The following is a 20,808-nucleotide window of genomic DNA, read 5'->3' on the forward strand; positions in this document are numbered from 1 at the left end:
GCATACTCCTATAAAGGTCAAAAGGCGCGAGTTTTACTTCAAAAAAGTTACTTGTGATCGAATCTAGAGCATTCTAGAAGATGGTTTAACGTGTATTGAGCGCCTCCAGATGGTTCATGCATCCCTATGGAAGAGGAACTTATCCCATCAAGAGGGGAGCTATCCCATTGAAAGAGGGGCTTATCCAATTGATGGTGGACCTGATTAACTTCCTCCAAAGCATTATAAAAATAGGCATTGGGCCAGAGGGAGGGGAGGTTGAAAGCTGAACATTCCTAAGGGTAGATGCTGCTGAAATTAGGACTCCCTTATAGAGCTTGAGAGGAGAGATTCCCATCTTTTCTTAGCTTCATTTGGAAGTGGGTCAGTTGATCAAAGTAAAGGAGAACTCTTGGTGGACCCTAGGAGGGACCTGCACAACACCAAGGCACTGGTTGTAATGGTTTCTTTTGTTTCCAATTAATACAATTAAGTTCATTTTTCTCAACAAGTTTTTATATATAATTTGTTTCATATACTCCTTGGTCTTTATGATGAATATGTTTCATTATATGAGTTATTCAGGTGCTATGTAATCGTTTGCTTGTTAGTGAATGCAGGTTTCAAAGAGAAGGAGGAGCTCATCTGGATCGGAGAGGCTTGGCTGCTACAAATAGCGTTGGACTAAAGGTATGCTTTAAACACCTGTTTGCTTGTATTTTAAATGCATATTTGGGGAAAGATAGTGCTTGATTGTCTTGTTTGTCACTAGAAAGCCTTAGCTTCTAGGGAGGTCGGTTTTGTCTGCAAAATTGACTCTTTCTGCATGACAGTATGGTTTCCTTCAACAACAAAGCAGGCACAGGACAAGGGTAAGTAGCCATTGCATGATGAGGGGCCTTCATAAGCTCAAGAGAGAGATTTCATCCTCATTCAAGATGATGACACTGACTTGGGCTCTCAAAGCTCAAAGCTCGAGGAGATCATTCAGGAGCAGCAAGATGACATTCATGATTTTTCTCTCAACCTGGAAAGAGCCAAGTGGATAGTCAACTATCTGGAGCAAAGGAAAAAATAGTTAGAGGATCAGCAAACCATCATGGAGCTCCAAAGCATGAGAGAAAACCGGCAAGTTGCCAAGAGGAGGAAAGTGAAGTTGACACCACTTGAACAAGAAATTGAAGCAGATAATGAATCTTGGCTTGAGAGGGCAAAAATGCACTTGGAAAAGATGGTAGAGAAGTCCAAAAAAGAGAAACAGATGTTGAGGCACATGGCCTATCACTATTTGGCGAGAAATAAAGTTTTCAAAGCAGGAATTAGGATTTTGAAGCCCAAGTTGAAGAAAACATTGAGGAAGAGAAATGAGCAAGATAGACTCCATATCATGGTTGAGGCTTTCTTAGCCATACACAACACTTAATGAAGGACACTCATGCGATATTTTAAGAAATTTGGTAAACCTTTTGCAAATTTTGAATTTTTGGCCTAAAAACTAGGTTTTTTTTGCTTGGCGCGCGGTTTTGCTAGGGACCTCCTTTTGAGGAAAACTCAGCATTTTTGGATTCCTCTTGGAAAGATATGAATGCCCTCACATGGCTAAGAAATTTTGACAAGTTTTGAGCTTGAAAAAGGGTCAAAAACACCTCATAAATGACCTTTCCGCCCCTTTTTGGCCACACAGGAAGCAGTGTTGGGAGAACTCATTTTTGGAGGGGCAAATGGACACCAAATTCAGAAATTCCACTTGTTCTGGAAAGTAGACAGGTAGAACATTCCAAAAACTCACTTGTAGAAAATTTGGTGCACGAAAATGCCTCCAAAATCAGCTCCAAAGTAGCGCAATGCACAGGGACAGGAGCACGGTGCACACGATGAATTTTTGTCATTTTGGCCAAAAGACTCTGTTTTTCACCTATTTTTTTCTCAGTTTGACTTTTCTCTTTCTCATAGTTAAATTCATGATGTAATTTGATGTAACTTGATGGAATTTGATGTAAATATGCTAAAATTTCACTCATCGAGGTAGATACATCATGGAAAGGTAGCTTTGAACTGAATGAATCAATTTCCCAGTTTTTAGAGGGAAGTTGTTCCACTCCCTACTTTTTACTTCTCAATTTAGATTTTGTTGAAACAACTTCTAAACTCATGAATTCGACCTATAAAGCCTAGCATGATTTGTTTTTTGCCTATATCTAGTAGTTTTTCAGTCATTGGTAAAGGATAGACTCTTGTGAAATCGTTTGAGCAGCATTGTACATTCATCTCTACAGTTTGGCAAAGGAATAGACTAGGATTTGCAGTATTTTGTGGGATTCCTATGGTGAGTTTATTTGATATTGTTTCTTCTTCTGTAATTCAAGTTTTACATGTATGCCAATCTCTCTCTTTATCGGCTAAACTAAATGAATCAGGCATAAGAGGTAGAAATCATTGAAATTGCAGTGCTCTACCTAAGGTTTTTTTATTATTTATGTTTTCTACTATTTGAAGAGGATCATTGAGACTCTCATGCCCTCTCCAACTCTTCACCAGTCCTAATACTCTCCATCTCATTAAATTTAAAGTACTAAAGAATTTCCTACCTCGCCCCACAGAAAACTTTGCAAAACTGAGTCCAATCCCCAGACCCAAATGTGCCTTTCACTTTTGAGCCAGCAAAACATCATCAAATTCAATCAAATTCCTCTGAGCATATACCTAGCCTAAAATTAATCTTTATATCAGTCCTCTCAAGCCTCATTTGCTAAATTTTCCTGAGATTGACAAGGAGAGAGCCCTCTCCCGACCTGGTAGGGCTAGCTACCAGGTTAAGCATGGTTTGATGTTACTCTAGATTTTTCCTTTCTCATCCTGAGGTATATTTATGCCCTAACAATGGATATTTATTTTTGATGGTTAACATGGTCCACTGTCTATAATCGATGTTCGTTTTATATGTGCCATATTTTTTCTTGACATATAACATTGACCCCCCCCAAGATGTCACACTTGATCTAATTTATCCTTATCTAGCAGTTCTTGTAGCTACAATTTTAATTCTAATAGCTCTGGCTCATTCTGTACGGGGCTCTAGACATGGGGGTAGCACCTGGTACCAAATCAATAGAGAAATTTAAATCTCTACAAGATGGTAGCTAAGGAATTTCCTCTCCGAAGACATCTGGAAATTTTCTTATGACCAATATAGTCTCTAATCTTTGATTTTATCCTTGCTTTTAATCTTGTTCCACATGCACCATGTACATTTGGTTTTTCCACTTTGATCTACACAATTTACAATTTTTTCTAAAAAAATTATGATAGCCTTCTATTTTTCTAGCCAGATCATGCCAATTAATATATCATATGATCCTAACAAAAGAATTTTAAAATTTACTTTGGTGGAATAACCATTCAATTCCAAAGGACATTGCCTTATTTGTTGAGTTACCTTCCACTTTGTACTGGTTGCTAACTATACTAGCCATGCGTTGTAAAGAAAATCTGATTTTAATTTACATGTTTCCACAATTTGAGGGCTAATATAACTTAAAATAGCCCCATGGTATATTAAAATAGAAAATATTTTGTTTAGGGTACTACTTTCAATTTCAACCATTGTGGATTGATGCTTAACTTGCATGTCTTCTAATGCCACAGTGATTTTGGGAATGTTATTGGCCACATCATTTACAATAGTTTCTTCATGAGCTGCTTATATATTTTGAATTGATCTTCGATTATGTGTATAGTATCTTAACATATGTGGCTCTCCACAACCCCAACACTTCAATGGTTCTCACTCTCTACCTCTTGTATTATTTTTGTTATTCATATCCATGGGTTTTGACCCGGTATGAGACTGAGCTCGCTAGTTTACACTTTCCTTATTAAAATTCTTCCTCTCATGATCCTTACCAAAAAATTTCAAATATGAATGTTTGTGTCTTTTGATATTCATAACAGTTACGTTTTTATCCTTGTTCTGCCAAGGTTTGCAACCTTCACTTCTATTTCTGAACTATAGGTAACATATTCTAGAGTTCCTTACTACCTTTTCCATGGTCTTCATATTTTCTAACTCAATCCTCTCCTTGTATGGTGTTGCTAAACATTTCAAAAATATTTGAACATTTTCCTTCTCCTCTCTAATATAGGCAACACACCATAGTAAGTTTGTAAATTTTGCTACAAACTCATTAAAAATAAGTTATACTAACCTTAATTCATCGATTTCCTTAGCACAGTCATCATCATAATGTTCACTCAAAAATATGGGTTTAATCCTCTTTTGAAATTCCTCCCAAGACAATTTTTTCTTCCAACAGATATATATGTTTTTCCTCTTCCCACCACAGAGTGGCGTTCCCCTATAACTAGTAAATAGTAAATTAGGCCTTTAGTTTAATTTCATAGTCATATGGATGAAAGTATTTGATCATGTTAATAATCCATGCTTCAACATCCTCCTCTCTTTCCGCATCAAAGGTGTGAGGTTTAATCCTCCAGAAATCTCCTTGTAACTCCCCTTTCTTGTTTTTCCTCTGTGATTTTGAATAAGTTTTATCTGATCCTTTAGCACTTTCAAAAAAAAAATGGTATCTACTTCTTTCCACTTTTCCCCTTCTAGTTCTACACTTTTATGGTTAGTTTTTTTGTTAATACCCTTATCATACATTCAGCTCCTCAATGGCTCTCACCAGGCGTTCAGTACTGGGTTTTAGCTTAGCCAATTCTTGTTGTATATTCTTGATGACCTCTAGAATTTAATAATTAGGTATTGTGATTAGTCCTCCCAATTCAACATATAAGTATTTCCCTCCTGTTATGGGTTGACGAGATTCATCTACCATCCTGTAACAACCTACTACAAGTATGTACCTTATGAAACAACATAATTCTGTAACGAATAATTTCATTATATATATATATATATATATATATATATATATATATATATATAACGTTTTTTTTCAAAACTGTGATAGTCCATTGCAAGCTAAATGTCTAACAACTTGGCTCTCATACCACTTGTCACATACCTTCAAAACACTTGATTGCTTTTTTTCCTTTATTTGTTATTACGAAATAACCTTAACCTTGTCGCCACATTAAATTTAATATTATAATTTTTCTATGGGGTATATCCAAATGGATATGATTAACTCTTATTTATTTATTCTTCACACTCATTACTATTTTATAGTTGCTATGGAAATCCTGTTATACTCATTTTATCACACTGTCATTAAGTGATACTGTTCACATTTCCACATCAAGGGTATAAATGTTTTCAACCCTTATTGGAATGTACACATTTCAAATTCCATTTCTATGGATAAATTTGGGAATTACATAACCTATACCCTTCCTTACTGCATATCAATTCATGGATAAACAAGTTCATATTCTAATGTTTAAAATGATATTTATTTACTCAATTATATTAAAATCTTCCACAAAATTCACTATTGTCCATAGTCCACATGGTATGAATTTCGAGGCGCCCGAGAAAACGTGATGCACTTGCTTCACTCCATCTAAGAAATACCATGTGCTCTTCACATGGTTTGACAATTGGGTTTAATGCGCACGATAAGATGATTCTAGGTAGACGATCGAGATTTGGAGGAGTGATCCAATGACTCATGGAAATCGTCCTCAAACCATAAACATTTTGGTATTGTATTCCTCTTATCATTTACTCCATTTGTTGGTATGAATTTTCCACAGAAATTCCCAGTGAATACCCTAGGAACATCCACCTACTTGCTAGTTCCCTTCTGTGTGTCACAGTTAATGTTTCAAACAGGGTGTCTGCTCACCTATGGCTTCTATCTACGAATTTTCGCTAGGTTTTTTCATTTCTCCAAGAAGGAGTAATTGAAATATGGTTGCAGGCCATAGTCTTTCATCTATTTAATAGTTCGCTACTACCCATTTTAGAAGTTTGTCGTTTACACCTTTGAGGTAATATAAGCCATAATTTTTCTATCTGAGAAAAAACTAGTTTTTCCTTCTCATTACTTTGTTTTTGTAGTTGTCTTCTTTACCATTCTTATAATGATTTAACAAGTTTTCATGGCCTGTGATTTAGGGAAAAATATGGGCACCAAATGAGGGTCGCCAATTTTGCTAACTCTCAGTCCTTTCCGTCGACATGTCATCCATTTTATAAATTTCATTTATCCTATGTATTGTAAAAAAATAGGCTCGCTTGTTTAAGTTTTCTTCTGATTTCTTCGATTTAGTCATATCTACTTATTGGTTATCTTTTTGTTGTTAAATTTTCTTCATATTGAGTGAGGTGAATATACAACATTGAAACTTGTAACAGGTAAAGTTCTATTGATTTACTTATTGTTTAAAGTTGTGTACCTATTATTAGTCGGCCACTAACATTAGTCGATTTACCTTTGTTTTAATTTAATCCCTTTCAGTTGTACAAGTGAATTGGGCCTACATTCACTTGGCTCGCCAATCCTACCTTGTCATGGTTGTGTATTTTGTGGCTAAAAATGTACCCATTTCTTACGTTGTTGCATCATTCCTTTCTTCCTAAAGGTTCCCATTAGAGATTTCTATTTAGCTTAAATAGTTCTTTGTTTGTCAATTACTGTTTAAAATAATAATGGACTTTCTTACTGCCTATTGATGGAGGAGTTTATTTTTGTTTTCTATTTATAGGAATATCATTTATATAATTTTACAGTCTCAGATAAAGCCTTGAGGTATTGTTATCTGAACCTTTTATATAGTGTTCTTGAAATCTAATACTTCGATCGAAAAAGTGAAATATTTATTGATTTCTTATGTCTAAAGTTCTTAATATATTATAAGTATACGATTATGAAATGGACTACCAAGATGAAATTTTATAAATATGGGAATTTCGTCATGATACTGTGCATACTAGATTACCCCGCTTTACTTTTTTTTTTTTTTTTTTGTCTATTCCACCAATTCTTCTCTTGTTTTGTTATTTTCAAAATATTAATATTATAGGATGGATTTAAAACTATGACATCAATTTATTCGAGAATTTATGTCATCATTTTAAACATATTATGAGAAAACGGGTGCCCTAAGTATTTCACTGCGTGTGATTGTTTGTGCACATTTAACTTCTTATGTTTTCAGTATCCTATATGGATGAAGTGACTATCAAATACATAACTCATTCAGTTGTAAATTCTTAAATCATTAACTTCAGCTAGACCTTTCGCTGGTCCTGTATACGAGGCTTATGTCGGAAACGATTGTGTCTTCCTTTTGACATAATTACAATAGTGAGTAATTGAATAGTTAAATACCTCTTCTGACTGGGATATGGACATGCTTTTCTCCCAAGAGAAAGCTTAATGTGTTGCTAATATTAAAAATTTATATTTATCTTTCTCAGTGTTGCACACCTTGTATTTTATTACAAGTCATTACTTTTTGTTGTATATGTAGCTTTTGGCACTACATTATGATAGTTTCACTACTTTGGCACAACGTTCAAATAGTTCTTCTACAAATTCAATATATTTATCACAATCAAACTAATCATAGATTTCTTTACTTTCATAAATGCATGCTACTTGTGTAATAATTTTGTACATAGTACTTCATTGTTTTATCTATAAGGTTTAAATATCTTGTTCATTGAAATTTTATTTCATAATTCCTATTGTTCCTATAATTAAATGACCACTTAATAACAACTAGAATTCATGCTTCGAATCTTTCATTTGGATTTCTAACATCAACAATCTTCCACTAGACTTCACTTTCTTATTTAGGTAATTATTTTGGTTTCTTTATTGAGATAGAATGCTACCTGATGTAAATTCAGGTCCAAGAGTAGCAAGATTCATTCAACCTATAAAACCAACATCTGATTCAACTTTTCCCTAACTAGTTATGGGAAAACTATTAAGAAACATAGAGGAAAACACCTTCAATTATTGAATGGTTCATAGTCATTCTTCATCTGTTAGAATCCATTTACTAATTTTTCATCTACTCTCTTCCCTATACCGTCTAAATCTCGTCATAATTTTCATTCTATTATAATTCGTAGCATTAGTAGTATAAACAATTACAAACTTACTTATGTACATATATCAATCTATGAGAGCAACAATTCCTTACATAAGAGTTCATATTTCCTAAATAACGGATTTACTCTACAAATCTACATAACTCATTCATTTCTAAATAACATATTTCCTAAATAATAAATTCAATCATTTCTACACAATATCTACAAATCCTTTTCTTAAGCATCACTCATCGACATCTTTTTAACATATATAATTGTATGTACATTTCTATAATTGAATATTCACCAAAATTCTTAACTATAGTTCATTAGAAATAAAATTCAGGTGAAAGAGTCAATGAACATAATAAACAAAAGTAGATTTAGCTCATCAATCAGAAGTTCTGACTGATATCAACTATAATTATCTTGGGACAAATGGTTTTCCGTAACCATGAATCTTTTTCCATAGATTATTCCTCGAGGTGAGATATCCTTTTTCCCCAGAATAAAAAACCTCTTGTGATTCATGGCAAGGAATTTTTATGCATTTCCCTAGCAGCCTTCCGTAAGTGACATCCCATTTTCTAGGGTCAACAAGGTGAATTTCCTAGGGTTTTCTTATTTTTCAAAAAAGTCCCTTCCCTTTTTCATTAAAGCCTACATTTCTCTCCTGAAATGCTTTATTCACCCTTTTTCAGTGTTTTTCTTTGATTATGAGTCATTTTAACCTATTCTCTTTCTCCCAATCATATTATATCATTTTAATCCCCTCCTAGGGATTTCTAGGAGTAATTAAGGGAAGTTTTCCCTTTCTAAATTTTTGGATAAGGATCTCATTAACTCAAGTTCTTTCCCAACTAATTATTCAGTTTATTTTTATTTTTCAAATTTATTTAATACATCACCATGTTGTATTCCAATACAAATCCCTATGGCTTTCTAGCCATTACTAAAAATAGTTTAGTCTAAATAAAGAATATTTACATGAGCCTAGAGGGGTATTACAAGCTATTAGAAAGAATGATGTTTCTATATACTATAGTTCTCATTGAACATAACTATTTCGAATGCAAGCCAAATGTTATACTTAAAATCTATATTGTATAGCCATGGAAATAGATATTTATTCAAGAAATTAATTCCAACAACCTGCTAGGTGTCATAATAGTCAATGTAGGTGTCATATTTAGTTTGAGTTTACTTCAAGTTGAGTCTCACACTAGTCATTTATTATTGTTGTCTCCTATATAGTCTATTTATCTATTGATAATATTGGGAAGGGTAATTCACTCCAAATTTTCTATCTTTAACATGGTATTAGAGGACCAAATTGCATAATACTCTAAAGAGAGAAACATTTCAAATTTTATTTATTCTCGCAAAGAAATAGTAGATGTTGAGAGGAGATCGAGGTCAAGAGGGAGACCATTGTAGTCTCAGAAATGAATATTTTATAAAAAACTAAATAAGGTGAAATAAAATCTATATTATCACACCTTTGCAGAGAGGAAAGGTGTGATAGAAGAGGAAAAACTTATGTAATAGAGTTTCTTTTGGACTAACGTAGGCACTCTATATCAGGTAGTGCAACAATCACTAAAAACATCACAAAAATAGTTTGTAGAATATTGAAAACACTATATTTCAAAGTATGCAACATCAACAAAGGAGGAATTCACCATAAAAATATGCAATATAAAAAAGGGACCATTCATCAAAATTAAAAAAAGGTACAAAAATACCAAGCGTTGACTTGTCAAAATATCAGTTGCGGGTATGCATCATAAAAATCATTTCTATTTTCTTTGTCAAAAGTTTCAATTTTTTCCTAAAAATGGCCTCATTTATATTAAAAATGATCATTCTTTTTTATTAAAAAATGGATTTATATATAATTAAAAAAAATGTTCATTCATTTAACAGAGGGCTTATGTGGCTTTTTAGAAAGGATTATTTGAAAACTATCATTGTGAGGCAAGCCAAATTCTTTTGAAAAGTTTCTGTTTTTGGAAGAACTATTTCTTTGAATGAAAAGGGGTCATTCAGATTTGTGGCTCAAATTCGTATGGCCATTGTAATGTTGCAGTTTGGAAGAATATTTGGTTTATTAAATGAAAATGTATTTTCCAATGTATGTATGGAAGTGTCTTCATTGTGAGAAAGTTTCAAAATTCCTTTCAATGCTATGGCTAGAGTACAAAGTAAAGAGTTTCAGGCCACTATTGGTTTTGATAAATATTTGTAGGTGAATCGATATGTTGGATCATTGATATGTGTATTCACCACTGGTCGTGTGTTGATTTTTTTATTGAGCCATATTTAGCTAGTGCTAAAAAAATGGTAAAATCGAAGGGAATAAGAAATTTGAAGCAAAAAAAAGAGTGATTTGAGTTTTATTTGAAAGAGTTGAAAGACAAAAGGTAAAAGAATTCCTTCACATTAAAATTCATAGATGAAATCATTGTTTGCCTCATAGTACATGAAAATGTTTAGAAAAATACTAACAGGCTGGCGGAGGGGGGAAAATAAATATTCTTAAATCACTTTAACTTCTCATTTCATATTATGAATTACGTAAGCTACTTCTCTTTATGCAATCGATGGGTGTATGAAAATTTAGTGAAGGAAAACAATGTATACCCAAATTACTTAATTTATCATAAATCCATCAATGATTTAAATTTAACCATTTCATTATTGATTCATTAACCATCTAGTATCCAATAAACTATAGATAAATCACAACACATAAAAAAAAACATAAAACAACAAGATTTTTAGTTGGAAACCTAATGTGGGAGAAAACCACAACTACCGTAACCTTTGTTTTCTTTCTCATTAAAGAAAATATTCATTACATATTGTATTGGTGTAGAGTCTTAGAAACATGTAGCAAAGCATACAAAGGAGGATATAGCCTCCACTCATTCTCCAATACCCACTGGAAGGGAGTTACAACACCTCAAAATTATTTACTAGCTCCTACCAAAGGGAGCAACAACCCCCTCAAAAATTTACCAGTTACCACTAGAAGGAAGCTATATATCCATTAGTGAAGGCTCCAACCTTCAGCACTCCTTGTGGACCACATTTCATAATATTTCCTACTAGAGTCAACTATCTCAAAATATCAAAACCTGTAGACCGCCTTTCATCATATTTTCAAACTGGACCCATACCCAACATTATGCTATATACCGACTTGAATTATTAAATTTCCAAATATGAATCATTGAAGCAATGTAAACCAACTGAATACTAAAGCAAGATAATCTAAATGAATAATTGGAACTAGATAAAATTAATGCACACCCAATCTAATCAATACTACGAGATGCAAAAACACATCATTAAAAAACAAAAATAGAACTCATCAATTATTATCATCAAAACCCTGACCAGAATGTAATATTGTTATTAAGAAGACCAATGTACATAAATGCTTATCATGTGCAACAGCTGAATACCAATCTCAACATATGAAAAAGATATCTCATAATATATATGTGAATGAATAGAAATAGATCCACGTATGTACGCAACTATTTAGAAGAAGACCAATGTACAAATATTAAATATCTAAAGCATACCTTTGTTGCAGACACAACTAACATTTTTCATCCTTCACTGTCAAAACTAGAGACTTGTGAGAATTCATTTAGATCAAAGCATTAGTATAATCACAAATCCATCATTATTAGGTACTTATACATTTTCAAGTAGTAAATCAATAAAGTGTATATATCAACATAGCTTCTCATCTTTCATATATGAGTCTTCCCCTTGCTTCCTAATGCACACCAGTTTCATACCAAATCACATAGGAATAAACCATTCACATGGATCACCCAACACCTTGATATCCATCTCCTTCTATATATTTTTCCTTATTCAATACATGAGGTAAATCCCTAGGTACTTCCATTAGCATTCTTTGACAAGATCAAATAAATTTTTCGTCCCTAATTACTATGGTAAAATACCATGGTAATGACCCCTAGTATCCATATTTTAATGGATTGGATTATGTACATGACCTTTTCTCACAAGACCTGCATATGTATGTGACCTTTATTCATAGGAACCACGTATACTTTCTCAATCTTTAATTTTTTCATTCATCTGTGACTGAATTACCATTTCTATGTCCATATCAAATTACCATAATACATGTTATCTACATTAGTTCCATAGCCATCATAATGTAACCAAGATGACATCAAGGATGTATTTTACAAGCAGGTTGCCATAAAGGACAACACATTATCCGTAAAGCCAACAAAAATGGTAGCAAAGGAAGCTTGGGATGCCCTTGATAGGAGTTTTGGTGTAAGGGGAAGTATTCAAGTAGAAGATGAAGGAGGATCTATTCAAACATATCTACAAAACAATGTTGGTGAATCTCTCTACAAAGTGGATGCCAATGATGATGGTCTCTTACTGGTAGTAGTGAAAGAGCACACATATGCTTAGGTATCCCACTATGCACAATCAGAAGTGGATGACCATTTAGTGATTTTGACAATGGATCTTGTTGATGACAGCCATTTTCAATTGAAGCAGCCAATGTTATGATGAATCAAACAACGAAATTTTTTGATGATAAGTTTCATCACAAAAAATTAGCCAAAGATGAATGGTTGGAGATGATGCAATAGAAAAATATCATATATATTATTTTATTTCATTAGAGAAGCCAAAACCAAGTGGAAGACGAGTTATGTGAAGTACCTTAGGATAGAAAACAAGTGGAAGTGGTAGGTGAATAGAAGAAAGTGTAAGATAAGAAATCTCTCATTGTAGAGTAGAAAGAATAGAATTAATGTGGTTCCATAAAAAAATTTAAACTGAACTTTGATTTTGATGGTGTAGATGTTAGTAGCAAATAGGGAGAAGGAACAAAATTTAAAGAATAATTAGAGTTCCTTGAAGCATGGCTTGAAATACCATGTTTTAATGAAGTCTTCACAAAAGTTTCAGTAATGTTGAAGACAACATGGATGTTGTACAAAATGAAAATATTAATAAAGTTTTCATGTATTGGAGTTGTGAAGAGATAAAATTTTATTCTCATCTTAAGTTGTAGAAAATTGAGGTTGAAAACATTGATGACAAAGATCACACTGATGAGCCCCATTATTAGAACAAAATTGTTGAGATTCCCAAGCCTACCAACCTTAATTATTAACCCAGGGTTCATAAAAACTTTAAGAGGTGACAATGTTGTATGCATAGTTGGTGAAGTTCTACTCATGCCACCTTTAATCAATGGACCAAATCATGATACACAAAGATGACTCTTTTGGCTAGCTCAAGGAAGGGAATTACATCAAAAACAAGGTTCTACTCTAGTTGCAGGAATGAAAACAATTTCTCTACATGCATAAATGGAAAGTGATATTCATGAGATCTAAATTTTTACCCTAGTTTTAAGAGTGTAAAGGCTGTTCTAATTTCAAAAATTTAAAGTTCTTGTTTATTTTTAAAATTTAAAGCTTGTTTTACTTGCAAAAATGTGAATCATTAGTCTAATTTCAAAATGTGAAAAGTTTCTTTGAAAGGAAACTAATGCTATGTAATAACAACACTTTATAACTGAAATCTTAAGAGCATGAACTCAAATACATAAGCCTAATCTACTTTGCATTGGAAAATCAACCTCTTAATCGCTATGTTCAAAGGAACTTGGCTAGAGTAATAGAGTGTGTATTCATTTCATAATAAAATCATCATTACCATTCAGTTTAGAAATTCATCACCTAATGCTAACTGCATAATTGCATTTGAATTGAAGAAATGACAGGTTTAAAGTGGTGTTGGGTCCTCCTCAACAATGGATTCGAAGGCTAGAGTTAATTTTTGAAGCCTAAAATACAAAATGAATATTTTGGAGCAAATATGATAAATTTTAGGTACTACTACAGGATTGCTATAGGATGCCATAAGATTGCTACAAGATTGCCCTATTTTGCTACATAATTGATTCCGTGAACATCATGAGGTTGGAAAATTTTGTTTAAAGGTAGAGAAATGTAGGTATGGGTATGTGGTGGTTGTGTTGGGCCTTCTCGAAGCCTATTACCTTTGAAAGGACCTTCTTGCACAAAAAAAAATGTACACAGTGTCCCTCAAATAACGCAGAAATATGGTCTCGCTGGTAGGAGGGAAGTTTTAGATGAAAAGGAAGGGCATAATGATGAAAAGGGGGATGTAGGATGAGTGTTCCAAACTTGAAATCCATTGATAAATGCTATATACCAACAATAAAGCCTCTTTTTTCACTCAAAATGATAATCAAATTGTCGCAAAATAATCTAAGCAAGAATGGATCAATCAAATTTTATGAAATCAAATGAAGAAGGATTTTATTTCATTCGGAACTAATTCACCTTACAAAATGCATCTAACATACATAAATGAAAACTTAAGAAAGATGATTTTAACTCCTTGATTGAAAAACCATATATTAGAGTATGCAAGAGACAATGAGCTAAAGCATAACAAATTACAAAGGAAAACAACAACATATCTTTGGCTTGCTACTGTAGACCCCTCAACCATAGTTCCCTAAAGGGAGGTTGTAATGAGGACCACAAGCATAATTTTTCTAGCAAATAAACTTGTACAAAAACCAGGGAAAGGATGCTACTACAAAAATAATGTGTAAATAAGATACAAAGAGGGACTTGAGCCTTTGTGTTAGGTTTTAACTTAATGGGACTCAATTCTCTCAAAATTAATTTGGATGTAGAACAATAGTATACTTCTCGTTAGCATGAAATAAATTCTAGGTACATCATGTAAAGGAAAGTAATAATGACAGTCCCAAGTTCGTAGCCCTTAGTAGCTCTTCACTAATGATCCCTTAGGCCTATTTATTGATACAAAGAGGATTAAGGGAAAGCCTCCTTGAAAATAAGGCTTCTTCACTCCAAAACTTCAAAAAATGTGGATCTAGCTCCCTAGATCCTTACTTTGACTTAGGTTAAAAGGAGAGTAAATGCAAGGTAAAAGCCTCCTACACTTACTCTATATCCCTCCAATGTGCCTCCACATCAGAAATGTACTAAAAATTTCTTTTTTCCCTGCACATTAACCACATTTGGCCATGAAGCATGGAAAACATCCTTTAGCCTTCCTATAAAACACATTATGGTCTATAATATTTCAGTTATGTGAAAAAAGGGTATATTATAGGTTGGAGGATGGAAAAATGGCCTTATAATATACCTATTGATAGGAGCCATCACACACTACAAAATATAACATTTTCCAACAGTCCTCATGTTGGAAACAATGTTTAATACTAAGAGTATGCGAATCACTATTAAGGCTAATTCAAAAATTTCAACAAATTTATATTGAACATTCATACTTGCCAACAATTATGTTTTAAATAATTAAGCAAACATAACAACACCTATACCAACCAATAGAAGCATACATATCATTACAAAAAAAAACATGACACATATATGTTTAACTTGGAAACCCTTCCAGGAGAAAAACCACGAAATCTTTTCTGTTATTATGATGTAAATGATAGAACCTAATCTATTAAATCAATTTATTTTTTATGCAGCACCACTCCCAGGAGGGAAAAAATCTCTTTTATTATTTTCTAGCACCCATTAGTAGGAAGCACCAGTGCACTCCTTTTGTAGATGTATGATCAGCTTACCAAGAGAACCATGTAAAACACCACCTTACAAATCCATGGATTTATTGAAGAACCAACTTAAAGGAGGCACACACCCCTAATATTTCTTCAGACACCCTATAAAAGGAAAGCACCAACTTCTTATATGTTGGCTTCAACCCACACTCAATGAGGAACTAATGTTCATTGTATATGATAACATATTTCCTCACGTCAACTCTTTTTTCTCCTCTATAGGCTTCAAAATTAGGCTCTTTGTTCTACTCAACAATAGTCGCTCATACACAATCCCACAAAAAATTTTCCACAATAAAACATCACACAATCTTACACAAAGATTTCAAATCTCGATCCTCTACTTCTGTATAGGCACTCATGGCCTCCTATTAGCATCTAAGTCACAGTTCACCCTCTCTCTTCAAAGTAGGCACTATTAGCCTCTCCCAATGCAATGTAGGCGCAATTAACCTTTTTCAACACCACACACACATAGAGATATCCACACAACTCTCTAGAATTAGCAACAAGTTGTTTTCCCATTTTTCACAACTGCAATCCTGGGTTTTGTCCATTTGCTGCACAATGATTGATGTTTTCCTTGATGTCTTCCTTCTCTCTCTACTTTGCAGTGAACAATACTATCTCTATTATCCTCTTTGCTTCCTGAGTGTGTACCTGACCATGGCAGTCCATCTTGTTTTTGCATTTCAATGCTTAAATTTTGTTTCTCCATTAAACATGAGGATGGGAACTTGAGTATCTCATACTAAAAAATAGATCTCAATCATCCTGCAGATTCTAGTAAGGCTCCCCATCCTTATTGATTTGATCGTATTTCTTAGAATGTACTCCAACATGGCTCTATTTTTTTATAATCGAATCTTTTTTTTTGTAAATAATTTTTCTTCATTTAATTCAATGAAGCTTGCAAGCTAGATCAAAGATTCATTAATTTTTCTTAAGATATACTCCATTATTTACTCTTGCATATCACGGTCCTTGATGCATTGACTTAACATTCCTTTACAGTCACCACTTACCCTTGCATGTCATGTTCCTCTCTGCGAACAATTACCCAACTTCCAACTCATCTGTGTTTGTTATAGACATATTTGGGAACTGCAACCACAATCATATATGTTTATAAACCAAGGGCTATTTAACCCCTAAAATTTTTCTTTCATACCCTAAAGGATCATGGTCAACTGATTGTATGATTTCCCAGAAGTTCCACTTGAAAAACCACTTTGAACTGGCCAAAACTGGACCATACTGACTGCTCCTTGCTCAAGGTGTGATGCATACTGACTCTTACACTAGCTAGGTTCAATGCATACAAAAGAGGCCTTCTGTGGAGTGTGATGAGCGAGAATGGACAAATTTCTGAGGCAGTTTGCTATGTGGATTCTCATGGAATCTTCTAGAAACATCCTCTGTAACACTTGCCTCTCTAAATTCACCCAAGGATGAGTAAGAGATTCAAGAAATCTCCAGGTGGAACTAAGAGCTAGAAGTGGAATGACACTAATAAAAAAACTAGAGCTGACTCACACCTCTGCAAATATCTATAAATGGATCCCTCATCTGAGAGATCTAGAGGCTGAAATTTTGTAATTGGTAAAGAAATGTTGTTAGTTTGCCTTTGAGAAGAAGCATTGTATTGTTGGGTGATCTTGATTTTCATGAGGTAAAGAGGGCTTTGATGTTGGGAGGATGATGTTGGATCAGACAACTGGGTTGTAATCCTCTCTTCTACTATTAATAAAGTTCTTTGATTTTTCCTCCATATAATCATGTTTTTGTGAATCTTGTTATTTGTGAATGCAATTGTATGATCAATGTATTTATGATTTTGCATTTCTTATCACATCATAGATCGAGATTGCTTTGATGGTGTTTTGTCATTTTTTCTCTACAGATATTCTCTAAAGCAAGACAAGTAGGAGAGCAGTTGCAAGTTCCATCAAGGGAGAGAGGAATCAAGCAAGGAGCCAAGTGACATATCCAGTTTGGCCCCCCTTTGCTTCTTTCTTATCTATCATACATAAAAGAAATTGCAAAGTGCTTTGATTGTTTGCTTCTAAGATAGCTACCCATTTTAGTGGGACTATCAGATCGAAAAGACAATAGTTTTCCCAGAAACAAAATCACGTCTCTACTGGGGATCGAATAGTTTGTTTGTTTGTTATTGTTGTTTGATTTATAAACTATAGACGGAGCTTGAAGTTAGCCATATAGCCTTCAAAATGCTTTCGGTATGCAACTACAAAGTAGATGAATGTTGCTTCAGTCAATATCTAGGTTGGTTTATGAACTGAACATCTAACTTACAAGCATCCTAAATGCCCTTGTGGTAGCTCAATAACCTCCTAAGATAATACCCCTCTACTTTATTTTCATTTTCTATCATAACTTAGCTTAAATCACTAAACTTAGCTACAAATTTTGAGAGAAAACCAAACTCAGTTTCACTCACTAACCCATCGCAATGTCTGTAACTAGAAGCTTGTATGCATCACACCTACCGTGTGTATCAGGTGAGATGCATCCCTATTTTCCTGAAGCACAAGTGCGATGACTGATTGATACTATTTCTCCTTTTGAAATTTGGTTTTTTCCTCCTTGTTTTCGGCTCTATTCGGTTGTTTTGCTGCTTATGATCAGTATCTCATTGTTGAAGCCTCTTTCTTTTACATTGTTCAACGTCCATTTATTATGATGTTTAAATATTTTTATGTATTTGTCCATCATTTATAGTCTATTGTCAAAAGTAACCTACATCAAACTATTGTTTTTGATGCAAAAGTGTTGTAACTGTCATTTTGAATAAAAAATAAGAGTGTCGTAAAGTCTTCCTCCTCTAGATAGTCAATTGTACTTTTTCCATTGTATTTGATTTTAATTGTTAGCATTTAAAGTGTCTAGAGAAGTTTTATATTCGAAATTGAAAAGTATCATTTTATTCTTCCTTTCATTTTGAAAAGAAATTGTCGAAGTGTTTCTTTGAAGAAAATAGTTCAGATCTGTACTTAGTTTCCATTTTTGGCATTCTCACATTAAGGAAATGAAAAGAAATACATGCATTTGAATTTTCATTTAGACTTTATGTGGAAAGTGATTTAGGAAAAGTGCATCTAGTGTGTGCTCTCTTCTCTCTGTTGGAAGAATCGTTATCTTCTTTCGTTACCAGCTAAGATTTTCCTTGCTAAAATAAAATAAATGGTTGTTTATCATTTTAGATTGCACATTTAGAAATTTTACATCTACATCATCTGATGAACTTTGAATGGAAAAATTCTAAGCAAGATCAACCTTAAAATAAATCTCAATGAACTTAACAATGCTTTGGAACCTAACACAACACATCTAGAGGTCTAGGATAAAGACGCGTTCCAGTGCCGTAAAACCTAGTAACTATCATTTCCATCGAAGGTTGTGTGATTCCTCTTTGATATGACAAGTGCTAGTATGGACTTGTGCTCCATGTACCATCGAGTATATATTAGGAGACCACAATACGCTGATATCCTTTATTCATAGGAAAGCCATGTCTGCCGCCCTATCGATTGAAATGCACTGAACATAGCATTCGGGAAGATTGATTGTTGTACATAAGTCCTTGGTAATTTCTCTTTAATTTACCACCAAGGTGTATTTTGTAGTTTTGCGATTGGTTTGGTAATCCATTTGTCTAGATTTCTAGAGTAGTCACTTTCATTCCTTTACAACTCCTTAAACGAAAAGGTCCATCTAAGCACTTGTCACTTAAGGTTCATTAAAAATCAAAGTTGACTAGAGTCATCTTTAGTTTTTTTTCAACTCTTAAAAATTGAAAAAGAAAAGTTGTGTCTAAGCATCATTAAAATTTATTTAATTTGGAATAACACTTTCCCCTTTTTAATTTTGAGTTGATCAAGTAATCTGCAATCATGGAAGAAAGTCAATCAAAACCCCGTTGTTCACAGAGGCTAGTGAGTCAACCATCTTTGACTCTCGAAATGAAACCATTCCGGGAAAAATGGTCTCATTTAATTGAGTCTACCTCTCTTCGTTCATTTGAAACTTGTGTTCCAAAATCATCAGACACTACAGTTACTCTGATCATTTCTAGTACATCTGCCTTTATAGAAGAAGCTCCATGGTTACAAGAGAACATTAGAACTGATCCTAGTGTAACAGTAGACACTTCTATACTAGAAACAGCTCCATCTAGGGTTGATCTAGAAACTGAAGTTCACTTACCTGAACATCTGTGTTATAGACATTTTTGTGCCTTACAGATCTAAGCATGAAATGTCCATAAACCAAGGGCTCCTAAGTCCCTAAAAGTGTTGTTCTAACTCCTAAAGGAACAAGGTCAACAAATTACAGCTTCTCCCAGAAGTTCTCCACCAGAAACTACTCAGAATAATTCAAAACAGGATCATTTCAGCTGCTCCACTAGCTGAGTGTGTTGCGTAGCACCTAATTCCACTAGCTAGGTGCATTACAATGCACCTAAATGCACTACCATGGTGCGTTGAGCGGGAAATGACAAATGGCAGTGTCATTCGACGAGGTGGAGAGACAATGGAAGCTTCCAAATCTTCTCCAATGACACTTGCCTCACTGAATTCGACCAAGGATGAGTAAGAGGCTTTCAGTCTCCAAGTGGAAGCAAGAACTGACAGAGAGAAGCCACTAATCAAATCATAAGCTAACTCATCCTCCTTGCATACATCTATATATGGATCCCTCATCCCAGAGATCCAGAGGCTAGAATTTTGCACATTGTAAGGAATTGTTGTTGGTTTTGAGACACATATCAGAGAATTGGGTAATCTATGCTTTGTTGGGCGTGAAGAAGGGACTTCTTTGCTGGGAGGTTGATGCTGGGTCAGGAATCATCGGTTGTAACTCCTCCTAGATCTTCTTGTATATCATAAAAACTATTTGAGTTTCTTCTCCATGCTTTTGTATCATTGATGCTTGTTACATTTGTATGGTTAACTTAAATCTGATCCTAAGTTATTTATGAATATAAATCCATGCCTTTGTATAGTTTCCCTCTTCCATGATCTTACAGGTACTTGGTGAAGCTGGGAAAGTAAGGGAGCAGGTAGCTGGAAGCTGTCAAAGAGGAGAGAGATTGGATCAAAGGACTAGCGCAAGACAC

At 33.9% G+C, this 20,808-nt stretch overlaps 1 pseudogene; it reads left to right on the forward strand.

Moving 5' to 3' along the window:
* The first annotated feature begins 12,277 nt into the window (after nucleotides 1-12,277).
* LOC149224635 (protein IQ-DOMAIN 6-like) overlaps nucleotides 12,278-20,808 on the forward strand; it is a 71,693-nt pseudogene continuing 63,162 nt past the window's right edge.

Source organism: Pinus tabuliformis, chromosome Q (assembly GCF_031772625.1).
Source record: "Pinus tabuliformis cultivar Carrire ecotype Pingquan chromosome Q, CPIR1, whole genome shotgun sequence".
NCBI classification, from domain to species: Eukaryota; Viridiplantae; Streptophyta; class Pinopsida; order Pinales; family Pinaceae; genus Pinus; species Pinus tabuliformis.